The sequence below is a fragment of the Danio rerio genome, chromosome 14, assembly GCF_052040795.2.
Source record: "Danio rerio strain M-AB ecotype USA chromosome 14, GRCz13ab, whole genome shotgun sequence".
Lineage (NCBI taxonomy): Eukaryota > Metazoa > Chordata > Actinopteri > Cypriniformes > Danionidae > Danio > Danio rerio.
In genome coordinates this window covers 483,937-495,000 of record NC_141034.1, presented here as the reverse complement: position 1 = coordinate 495,000, position 11,064 = coordinate 483,937, and the positions used below count along the sequence as shown (strand labels likewise).

Sequence of the window (11,064 nt, the reverse complement as noted above, 5' to 3'; positions counted from 1 at the left end):
TGTGTGCGTGTGTGTGTGTGTGTAGCTCTGAATCATGTGTGGATGTATCCGCAGATCAGAGAGCATCAGAAGAGTGTTGTCACTGTCGTCACACATGTTTCTAATGATGCTTTGTTTAATTGTTCAGTTTCTGGCTTTGGTTTCAGTCGTGAGGTAATGAAGGTCGACTCAGGACACACACTAGAGACTTTACTAGTGTGAGGAAACAAAGGAACGCTCTAACATAGAAAACCAAGATCACAGTCTATATATATGTATAGCAAGAAAAGGTGCAATATTTAGAAAAACTAAATTAAAATTCATTTAATGTTATGATTGTTTTCAATTTTTTATGCTCTAAATGTCCACTTTGACCAATCAATACTGGCCAAAACAATACAAATTGACTTTCAGCAGCAATAATGACCATAAAATAATAGTTCTGTTACATCAATGGCTTTACTTATATACATTCTGCTCTCCAGTACTGATGACACATCATAAACACTCCACTGTTATTATTTGATTGTAACTTCATGGCATGTAATGTGTATCTGTACATACACATTATCTGTATCTGTACAGTGTGTCCTGTAAATACAGTGTAATATTCCCAAACAGAAGAACCCTGGGGTGTGGAATCACGCTTGCATTTGGAAACAATCCCGTATCAGGCCTGTGAGTGATTGGCGTTGATACCATCACACATTCTTCAGAATAATGGCTGTAAACACAGTGTATCCCTCACAATGATGCTATCGCTGGCCTCATTACACAATAATTAGGATCAGCAGAGGACGGCCATGTCCACGCTAATGTTTCCATTTCAAAATGCACACTTTTCTCTCTGCTTTGGCCTTTTGTCCACACTCAGATGCTGTTTTTGAGTCTTCATTTGTATGAGCAGTGCAGGGACAAAAGCGGTTTCAGTCCACTCAGTGTGTATGATCAACTTGTGGATATGATTGAAAATAAGTGTTGATGCAGATCTACACTGAAACGACAAAAAAAAGCATTTTTTGCCTGATCTTTATTTATCTGCCGTTATCCAGATTTTAAAAATACTGTAGTGATTTTTAGTAGGGTGACATGGTGGCACAGTGGGTAGCACTATCACCTCACAGCAATATAACACAAGCGTGATAAACCCTACTTCTAACCCTCTAAAGTTGCTGAAAACTACAGTATTGGGTCATTTGTTTATGTTACTAGAGTTGCTGTGTTACCATAGCAACTGTAAAATCACCACAATAGATTAATTACTATAGTTCTTGAGTTACCATAGCAACTGTAGAATTACAACAGATTAATTACTATAGTGTTAGTGTTACCATAGCAACTGTAGAATTACCACACCAGAATAATTACTATAGTGTTTGCGTTACCATAGCAACTGTAGAATCACCACAACAAAATAATTGCTATAGTTCTTGAGTTACCATAGCAACTGTAGAATTACAACAGATTAGTTACTATAGTGTTAGTGTTACCATAGCAACTGTACAATTACCACAACAGTATAATTACTATAGTGTTTGCGTTACCATAGCAACTGTACAATCACCACAACAAAAAATTACTATAGTTCTTGAGTTACCATAGCAACTGTAAAATCACCACAACAGGTTAAATACTGTAGTCCTTGTGTTACCATAGCAACTGTAGTATCACCACAACAGACCAATTATTAATTCTTGTGTAACCATACCAACTTTAGAATTACCACAACATATTGGTTACTATGGTTTTTGAGTTACCATAGCAACAGAAAATAATTTCAATGCAAAAACAAGCATTTTCTTCCTCATTCTCAGATTATTTTGCTTGTTTTAAGGAAATTTTTCATTTTAATTTACAGTTTCTGTAATTAATACAATATTATTTTTACTTGTCTAGAAATGCTTCTTGATGTAAGAATTTGTAGAAATGTGGACTAGAAATAAGTCTAAGTAAGAGCAGTATTTATTTGCAGTCTCCATCTGCTTTAGCTCCGGCTGGATGTTTTTCTGTCAGGTCAGGAGTGAAACTCTCAGGTGTTTGCAGAAGTTTCTAATATCCTCCTTTGAGCAGAGTTCTCCAGGTGGCTTTAGTGCGTCTGCTGGCCTGCGATATGAACACATCCTCCTGTTAAAGACGTCCGGCTCCTGCAGAACTCTTTGATACTGAAGGGTCTTTCTGAACTCTCCGTGGTTTTACTGTAAGCAGCTTATGGGAGATTTGAAGTTCTGAAATCTGCACCTGTGTGCGCTCTGAAATCGATCCACTCCAGCCTGTCTTATTTTTAATAGTCCAATGCATTCAATATTTGAGCTGATGTGCTATAGCATGCAGATAAGGCTTAAATCAGCCAGAAATTTCCAGTGTAGGGCTTTAGATGAAGTGAGCAGTGAAAGTGAGCTCAGCTTCAGCTTCTGAAAGCCAGATATTGAAGAAACTCCATCAGTCAGCAAACTCAACTCAGAAACTGCTGACAAAATGAGGTGAACTATAACCAAACTTCTTTTCTTCCATTTAAGATGGCTTCCTTTACTACTTTACTTACTTTTTGATCCGGCACAAGGAGTTGTGGGTAGCAGTTATAGTATGTAAAAGATGTGTTAGTACATTTATGACGTTTTAAAAACAGAAACTGTAATGAAATCGAGTAGTTAAATTGAATAACGCCACAAATTATAGCAAGTTATATCATGTCCTTTTCCACTCTGTTACTTTGAGAATTTTGCTTCACAATCCAAAATAAATTAAACAATCCAGCCTCAGTGCCAATAGCTCCTCCCTTTAATCAGTAGCCTCTCCCATTCAATCATAGCTCCACCCCTTCCACTACATGAGCAACACTATGAGCCCTGAATGCATGTAGTGTTTAATATTCCACACTTATATTTAACAGCTGAATAAGTGCATCATCCGGGTATTTAAAGTGCACTTATTCTTCTTATAATTTACCGTGTGAATGCACTACTTATACTGTTAATACTACAACATGACACAGAACAGTGTAAAGTATGCAATTTGGGACGCACCAATAGTTTAAGCACCTTTTTTTACAATGGATAAAAAAATTAATCCTACTCAGGATTAAATTCAGGTTATGTTCTGGTTTTTTTTAAGTTATTTTCAGTTTATGTTTTGGTTTTGTTCTGGTAATGTTTGGATTATGTTCAGGTTATGGTCAGGTTGTGTTCAGGTTATTTTCAGGTTATGTCCTGGTTATGTTTATGGCTATTTTCAGGTTATGTCTGGGTTATGCTCTGGTTATTTTCGGGTTATTTTCAGGTTATGATCAGGTTATGTTCAGGTTATGTTCTGGATATGATCAGGTTATGTTCTGGATATGTTCAGGTTATGTTCAGGTTATGTTCAGGTTATGTTCTGGATATGTTCAGGTTATGTTTTGCTTATGTTCAGTTAATTTTCAGGTTATGTTATGGTTCTTTTCAGCTTGTGTTTAGTTATGTTAAGGTTGTTATGGTTCTTTTCAGGTTATGTTCTAGTTATGTTCAGGTTATCCTATGGTTCTTTTCAGGTTATGCTCAGGTCACGTTCAGTTTATGTTCTGGTAATGTTCTAGTAATGTTCAGATCATTTTCAAATTATTTTCTGGTTATGTTCAGGTCATGTTCTGGTAATGTTCAGATTATTTTCAGTTAATGATCAGATTATTTTTAGTTTATGTTCTGTTTATGTTCAGATTATGATCAGGTTATGTTCAGGTTATGATCAGGTTATGTTCTGGTAATGTTTAGGTTATGTTTAGATTATGTTCAGGTTATGGTCTGGTAATGTTCAGGTTATGTTCAGATTATGATAAGGTTATGTTCTGGTAATGTTTAGGTTATGTTTAGATTATGTTCAGGTTATGTTTTGGTAATGTTTAGGTTATGTTCAGATTATGTTCAGGTTATGTCCAGGTTATGTTCTAGTAATGTTCAGGTTATGTACTGGTTATGTTCAGGTTATGTTCAGGTAATGTTCTGGTAATGTTCAGGTTATGTTCAGGTAATGTTCTGATTATTTTTATCCTACTTCATCCTGCAAATACTTTTTTTCTGCACATTTTTAAAATGTACGGCATTTCCATTAAGCATTATTAAGCAATATTCCAAGATGCACATAAAAATAGGTGGTTGGAAGCATATCTTGTTACACTATCCAGCCTACATTACCCAAAATGCTCTCCGTCAAGCCCTTCTAAACTCCACAGACGACACACACAGGCACTGAGGCATATTTTTCCACAGATACGCTTGAGTTCCACACTTGGAGAAATCTGTGCTCGAATCCCACAGGTGGCTCTCAATCAGCTAATAAAGATGATTACATAATGCCGGATGATTATGGAAACGGTTACAGCGCGTCACATGATCTGAGCACTTCACATGGACACGCATGAGTGGGATTAAAAGTGGAATTAAGTCATTTCTGCAAATGTGCTCAACTTTACAGCTGAACTTTGACCTCTGGTGCACTCTCATTACCACTTCCTGATAGAGGAAAAACTTCTTAAAGGAGCCGCTGACGATTTCTGCATGTCAAGTTAAACAACAGTTGTGTATTAATGTGTCATTAGTATCAAAAGGGCCGGCATAGTGGTTTAGTGGTGTCCCACTGAGGCCTTACAGTAAGAAAGTTGCTGATTCGAGTCCCAGCTGGGTCAGTTGGTGTTCTGTGTGGAGTTTGCATGTTCTCCCCATGTAGAGTGCCCATTTTCCTTCAGCTTAGTCCCTTTATTCATCAGGAGTCACCACTGCGGAATGACCTGCCAACTACTCTGGCATATGTTTTACACAGAGGATGTTCTTCCAGCTGTAACCCAGTACTGGAAAACACCCATACACACTCATACACTACGGCCAGTGTAGTTGATCAGTTCCCCTATAGCGCATGTGTTTGGACTGTGGGGGAAACCGGAGCACCCGGAGGAAACCCACGCCAACACAGGGAGAACATGCAAACTCCACACAGAAACACACACTGACCCAGCCGAGACTCAAACTAGCGACCTTCTTGCTGTGAGGCGATTATTATTATTATTTAAATATTATATACCAGTAGAAATATCTGTAATTCATGAACCAAATACATATTTACATACTGTACACATTGGAAAGAAAATTATAAAGTAAACAATATTATTTCTTCTTTTAAAGGGATAGTTCACCCAAACAATAAAATTGACTCACTATTTAGTCTCTCGCAAATGGCTCTAAATCTTTATGAGTTTCTGTCTTCTGTTAAACACAAAAGAAGATCATTTGACGAATTCTGAAAACCTGTAACCATTGACTTCTATAATAGGAAAAGCAAATACTATTTTGCCTTGTATTGTTCATATTTTGCCTTGTAGCGAGTCTAAGAAAAGCGCATTACAAATCAAATTTATTATTACTATAACTATGGATGTCAACGATTACAGGTTTCTAACATACTTCAAAATATCTTCTTTTGTCTCTAACAGATGAAAGAATCTCATAGAGGATTGATGAGGGCAAGCAAAGTACTTTAATTTTTACTTTACTTTAATTTTTGTGTAAACTACCCCTTGTGTAACCAACAACCTAACGTCCATATCATTAAAACAAAAACTCAAGAACCCAACTTAACCAAAGAAAATGGACAATAAAAAATACTCAAAGAGTGGAAGTTGAAGGGTCAAGTAAACATGTATTTTTAAAATATTTCATATTGGTATAGGGGGTGAAAGGTGCAGTGTGTTTTTAAGCAGACCCCAAATGTTTCTGTATGGTGGGTGTGATGTAGTCAATGATCCACAGACAGCAGCTTCACGGCTGACCGCGACACCACACACAAATTCTGCACCGCAAAAACACACAGACCTGAGCGAGGGGTCGTTCACACACCATTAGTGAAGAAACGAGCTGATAAATGACACAAACCCAAGAGTCAATGAAGCCCTTTGTGTTTATGACAGCTGATTTAAAGAGGCCAGATGAAGCTGTGTGCTGTTTCTGCTGCTTCAGTGCACGAGTGTATAACACAGAACACTGTTTACCACACTAAACACTGATTACTGTGGTATGTTAGGCTGTACGGCTAACCTGCTCTAGAGTAGGTTATGTTCAGGTTATGTTCAGGTTATGTTCAGGTTATGTTCAGGTTGTGTTCTGGTTGTGTTCTGGTAATGTTGGGTTATTTTCGGATTATGTTCAGGTTATTTTCAGGTTTTGTTCGGACTATGTTTTAGGTTCTAGTAATATTCAGGTTATTTTCAGATTTTGTTCAGGTTATGTTCTGGTATTATTTCGGTTATGTTCTGGTAATGTTCAGATTATTTTCAGGTTTAGTTTATGTTCTGGTAATATTCAGATAGTGTTCTGGTTATGATCTGGTAATGTTCTTGTTATGTTCAGGATATGTTCTGGGTATTTTCAGATAGTGTTCTGGTTATAATCTGGTGATGGTCTTATGATATTTAGGTTATGTTCTGGTTGTTTTAAGTTTATGCTTTGGTTATGTTCTGGTTGTGTTCAATTTGTGTTCTGGTTCTGTTCAGTTTATGTTATGAGAATGTTCAGGTTATGTTCGAGATATGTTTTGGTTGTTTTTAGTTATATTTGATTATGTTCAGGTTATGCTCTGGTTTTTTTACAGGTTATATTCACGTTATGATCAGGTTATGTTCTGGTTGTGTTCTGGTGTTCGTGTTATGTTCTGGATATGTTCAAGTAATATTTACGTTATGTTTTGGTTATGTTCAGATTATTTTCAAGCTATGTTCAGGTTAGGATTATATTGTTAATTTTCAGATCATGTTCCGGTTATTTTCATGTTGTGCTCTGGCTATTTTTAGGTTATGTTCGAGATTTGCTTTGGCTGTGTTTTAGTAATATTTGGATTACAGTATGTTCAGGTTATGCTCTGGTTATTTTACAGGTTATATTCAGGTTATGATCAGGTTATGTTCTGGATATGTTCAGGTAGCATTTACGTTATGTTTAGGTTATGTTCAAATTATTTTCAAGTAATGTTCAGGTTAGGATTTTTTGTTAATTTTCAGGTTATGTTCTGGTTATTTTCAAGTTAAGTTATCTTTATAGGTTGTGTTCAGGTTATGTTCTGACAATTTTCAGATATGTTCTAGCTATGTTCAGGTTATGTTTTGGTTATTCTCAGGTTATGTTCAGGATATTTTCAGATTATGTTCAGGTTATTTTCAAGCTATATTCAAGTTATGTTCAAGTTATGTTCTGGTTATGTTCAGATTATGTTTTAGTTATTTTCAGGTTATCTTCCTTTCATTGTCCATGAAAGAGGAGAGATCAAAGAACACTACTTGCTTTAATAATCCTGTAGTCCTGACTATGTTCATCCAGCGTCATGGAACAGAGTCCTGCAGCCAATAAACAAAACAATCAGCTTTCACAATACCGGAGAGTTGGACTGGAAAGATTTAACATTCACTGCAGTCCAGCTCAATTCAGCTGAAACACACCAGAGCGCTGTTCTCACACACTCACTGAAGGAACATGCTATCAAAACTGAATTTAGTTAAATGGCACATAATCCACCAGCAAGCTCAAAGGCACTGGATGCTCTATGAGTCCCTACAGGCAGGACTGAGCAGATAAAACACAGAGGACAAACAGACAGTCATGTGAAAAAGTTTGGACACCCTATGAAATTCCAATTTTCCCTATATCAGAACATTAAATAAATGATCTGCTCTTTATCAGGACGTAACATTTAAGACATACAACATATAACAGAAATCAACAGAGCAACTGGGCTGTAATGTATGATTTCACAGCTCCTGTAGAGTCCTGCAGAAAGTGTGTGAGCTCTGGAAGACCTCGTCGCTTTGACTGAAACACAAGCTGCCGTTTCCCTTCAGTAAAGCTGCAGCCAGCGTGTGTATTCCTGCACACACTGAACGTCTGGAGCTGATCTGTATTTCAGGCGCTGGCAAATAAACGGTGATAAAAGAGTGAGAGAAACTGGCAGAGCAGATGCAGAAACACAAACCAGGAGAACTCACACTCACACAGTCCTCATCTTACACACACATCCTGACTCAAACTTACAGATCAGTCAAAACCTTCATTCATTCTCCTTCAGCTATTCATCAGAGGTCACCACAGTGGAATGAACCGCCAACTATTCCAGCATATGTTTTACACAGAGGATACCAGTCTAGCTGCAACACAGTACTGGAAAACACCCATACACACACTCAACTTTCAATACGCACACATATAAGACGTCCTGTTTTTGTTTCTGCATCAAAATTCATTTTCAAAAGTGATTTTATATCCACAGGAGTCATTAAATGCCAGCAAAGTGTCTCTTTTCATGGTTTAGATAACCTTTGTGCAATTAAAATGTCAAATACTGGTGAAATAAATCCTTCAGAGCTACAGAAATATTAATAATGAAACAACACACTTATTCTGAGCTATATATCATCATTATAAACTTAAAAACACACATATTTTGCCTGCTTCCTAACCATATAAAAAGAGTTGAACTATTGATTTTTTATTTGTTTGTTGATGTATAATGTATTTAAGAATATCTTGTCTTGAAGGATGACGTTAAAGACTCCACCATGCCTATTTTAGACTCTAATTTTCATTTTCAGTGCTGCATCCGGCTCTTACACTGTAAAAAATGCTTTTGTTTCTTGTTTCTAGTAAAGAAATATCTAAAAATATAAAAATGTAAATCAAGATGCATTTTTCGACGAGCAAAATGATTGTTCTTTTTTTAAAAAGTCATAAAGGGATGCAACAATTAACCGATTTCACTATTACCCACACTTTAATTCGTCCCAATTAATGAATCAGAAAGCTTCTCTGCACGGAACAAAACCCACTGTACGCTAATTTAAAACTGCAAGCTTGTACACAGAGGCTCACACACACTGGATTAACTATGGCTGAGGCTATGAACTAAGGGCGGTTCACATGTTGCGTGTTCTGCGCATGCAAGTTCTTTCTTTTCTTGCGGTTCAGCAGCCTTTGACTACATTTGTTCTCTTTAAAAGGGAAATACTGCGCTCATATGTAGTTTAGATTTACATTAGACAAATAGGCCCACTATCTTTTTATGTATTCATTTATTGTTCTGTTGTTTATTTCAGTGTAAATTTATCGCTTATGTTTAAATGAAAACGTTTATCCCTTATTTTGACGTCCACAGTGAAATGGACTTTTGTTTGTTTTTTATAATTATTTTGTCCTTTATTATTTGCTTACTGAGCAGTAAAAAACACTTTAAAATATAAGAAGTAATTTTCTAAACTAGTAGTATTTTGAAATCAATGAATGCATAATAATAGGGATAACTGTGAAACCAGGATTATTCTTCAGACTATAATCGTACACGCAAAGTCTATATTTGTTGCCTTTTCTGCACTTTTTTCTGTTGGTTATACATTATAGAGTATAGATTATATATTGTAGATTACAGCGAGTCAGACTTTGAGCTGCAGCACCTGGAGTAAATGTGAACAGGTGCAGAAGAACAGCAGGAGATCTGGAGCGGTTTCTGGTGCCGCTTTACCGGCCAGCTGAAGAAACTCTGTGCTGTCAGTGAACCGGACGCAAGCACCGCATTCATCCATTGGGCAGGAAGGAACATAAAGACTTCTGCCAGGAATGTAATATTCATCTGCAGCTGCAGAGAGAGAGAGGTATCCGTCATCCCGCAGACAGAAGACGAGGCAGATTTATCTCAGCCAATACCTTCACAGGCCAGAGAGCAAATTCACCGCTAATTTACAGCTCAGAGCTCACGGATCTGCAGCGCATGCATCATCAGAACAGGACAACACACACTCTTCTGGAAGCATTTTCTCACTGCTTTTCTCTCTCTCTGGGTTTTAAAAACACACTGAAGCCTCGACTGAGCTGGTCATCTGCGAGTGTTTCAGTTATTCTGAATGAATGAAGCACTCGTGCATGAAGCTGATTATAAACCTCTGTCTGAGTCCGACACACAACACTGGATGAGCTGATCCTGCTGTACTGGTGGGCATATTGCAGAACATAAACAACAACAACAAATGTTCAGTCTTGTTTAGCAGTACAAATATCTACAAAATGTGTGTGTTTGTGTGCATAACTTTGTGTGTTTGTAACATGTGCATGTGTGTTTGTGCATGTTAGAGTGTGCATGTGTATGTGTGTGTTTGTGTGTATTTGTGCATAACTTTGTGTGTTTATAACGTGTGCATGTGTGTTTGTGCATGTTAGAGTGTGCATGTGTGTGTGTGTGTGTGTTTGTGTGCATTTGTGCATAACTTTGTGTGTTTATAATGTGTGCATGTGTGTTTGTGTATTTGTGTGTGCGCGCGCAATTGTGCATGTGTGTGTTTGTAATGTGTGTGCATGTGCGTTTGTGTGATTGGGTTTTTGTGCATGTTAGAGCATGTGTGTGTGTGTGTGTGTTTGTGTGTGTAACATTTGCATGCTTGTGCATTCCTTCGTTAGTTTTTCAGGCATGTTTGAGTGTGCATGCATGTTTGTGTGTGTACGCATGTGTGCATGTGTGTGTTTGTAACGTGTGCATGCATGTTTGTGTATGTTTGTGCATGTGCGTTTGTGTGTCTGTGTATGTTAGAGTGTGCATGTGTGTTTGTGTGTCTGTGCGTGTTTGTGTGTGCGCGGATTTGTGCATGCATGTGCATTTGTGTGTTTGTGCATGTTAGAGTCTGCATGTGTGTTTGTGTGTATGTGTGTGTGTGTTTTTAACGTTTGTGTGCATGTGTGTTTCTGTGTGTTATTTCTTGTGCATGTTTTGTTTTAGTGTGCATATGAGTTTGTGCATGTGTGTGCGCATTTGTGCATGTGTGTATTTGTAATGTGTGTGCATTTGTGTTTGTTAATGCATGTTTGAATGTGCATGTGTGTTTATACGTGTGTGCGTGCTTTCGTTGTGTGTTTGGACGTGTGTGTGTGTGTGTGTGTGTTTGGACGTGTGTGTGTGTGCTGTAGTGCTCTAGGAGAGGTAAAGGACGCTCCTCATCTCACATGTGGAACAGATTTCTCAGCAGCTGCAGTCGATCTGAGCTCTCGCTGAAAGAGACTCTATGAAATGAATTTTAGATGAACACGGAGGTCTTTA

The 11,064-nt window shown here is 37.5% G+C and overlaps 1 protein-coding gene and 1 long non-coding RNA gene across 4 annotated transcripts in view; one reads left to right on the top strand and one right to left on the bottom strand.

Moving 5' to 3' along the window:
- The window catches only part of LOC137487546 (uncharacterized), a 91,498-nt gene that overhangs the window by 28,865 nt on the left and 51,569 nt on the right, over nt 1–11,064 (bottom strand). The window contains exon 4 of one of the 3 annotated variants that reach the window (XR_015507166.2): nt 5,620–7,899. The exons of the other annotated variants lie outside the window; for them this stretch is intronic. This is a non-coding gene — a long non-coding RNA (uncharacterized LOC137487546). Of the gene's footprint in view, nt 1–5,619; nt 7,900–11,064 lie in introns of those variants that run through there. 3 annotated transcript variants of the gene reach the window in all.
- Nucleotides 1–11,064, top strand: part of LOC141377646 (uncharacterized) — a 36,793-nt gene that overhangs the window by 1,688 nt on the left and 24,041 nt on the right. The window lies entirely within an intron of this gene.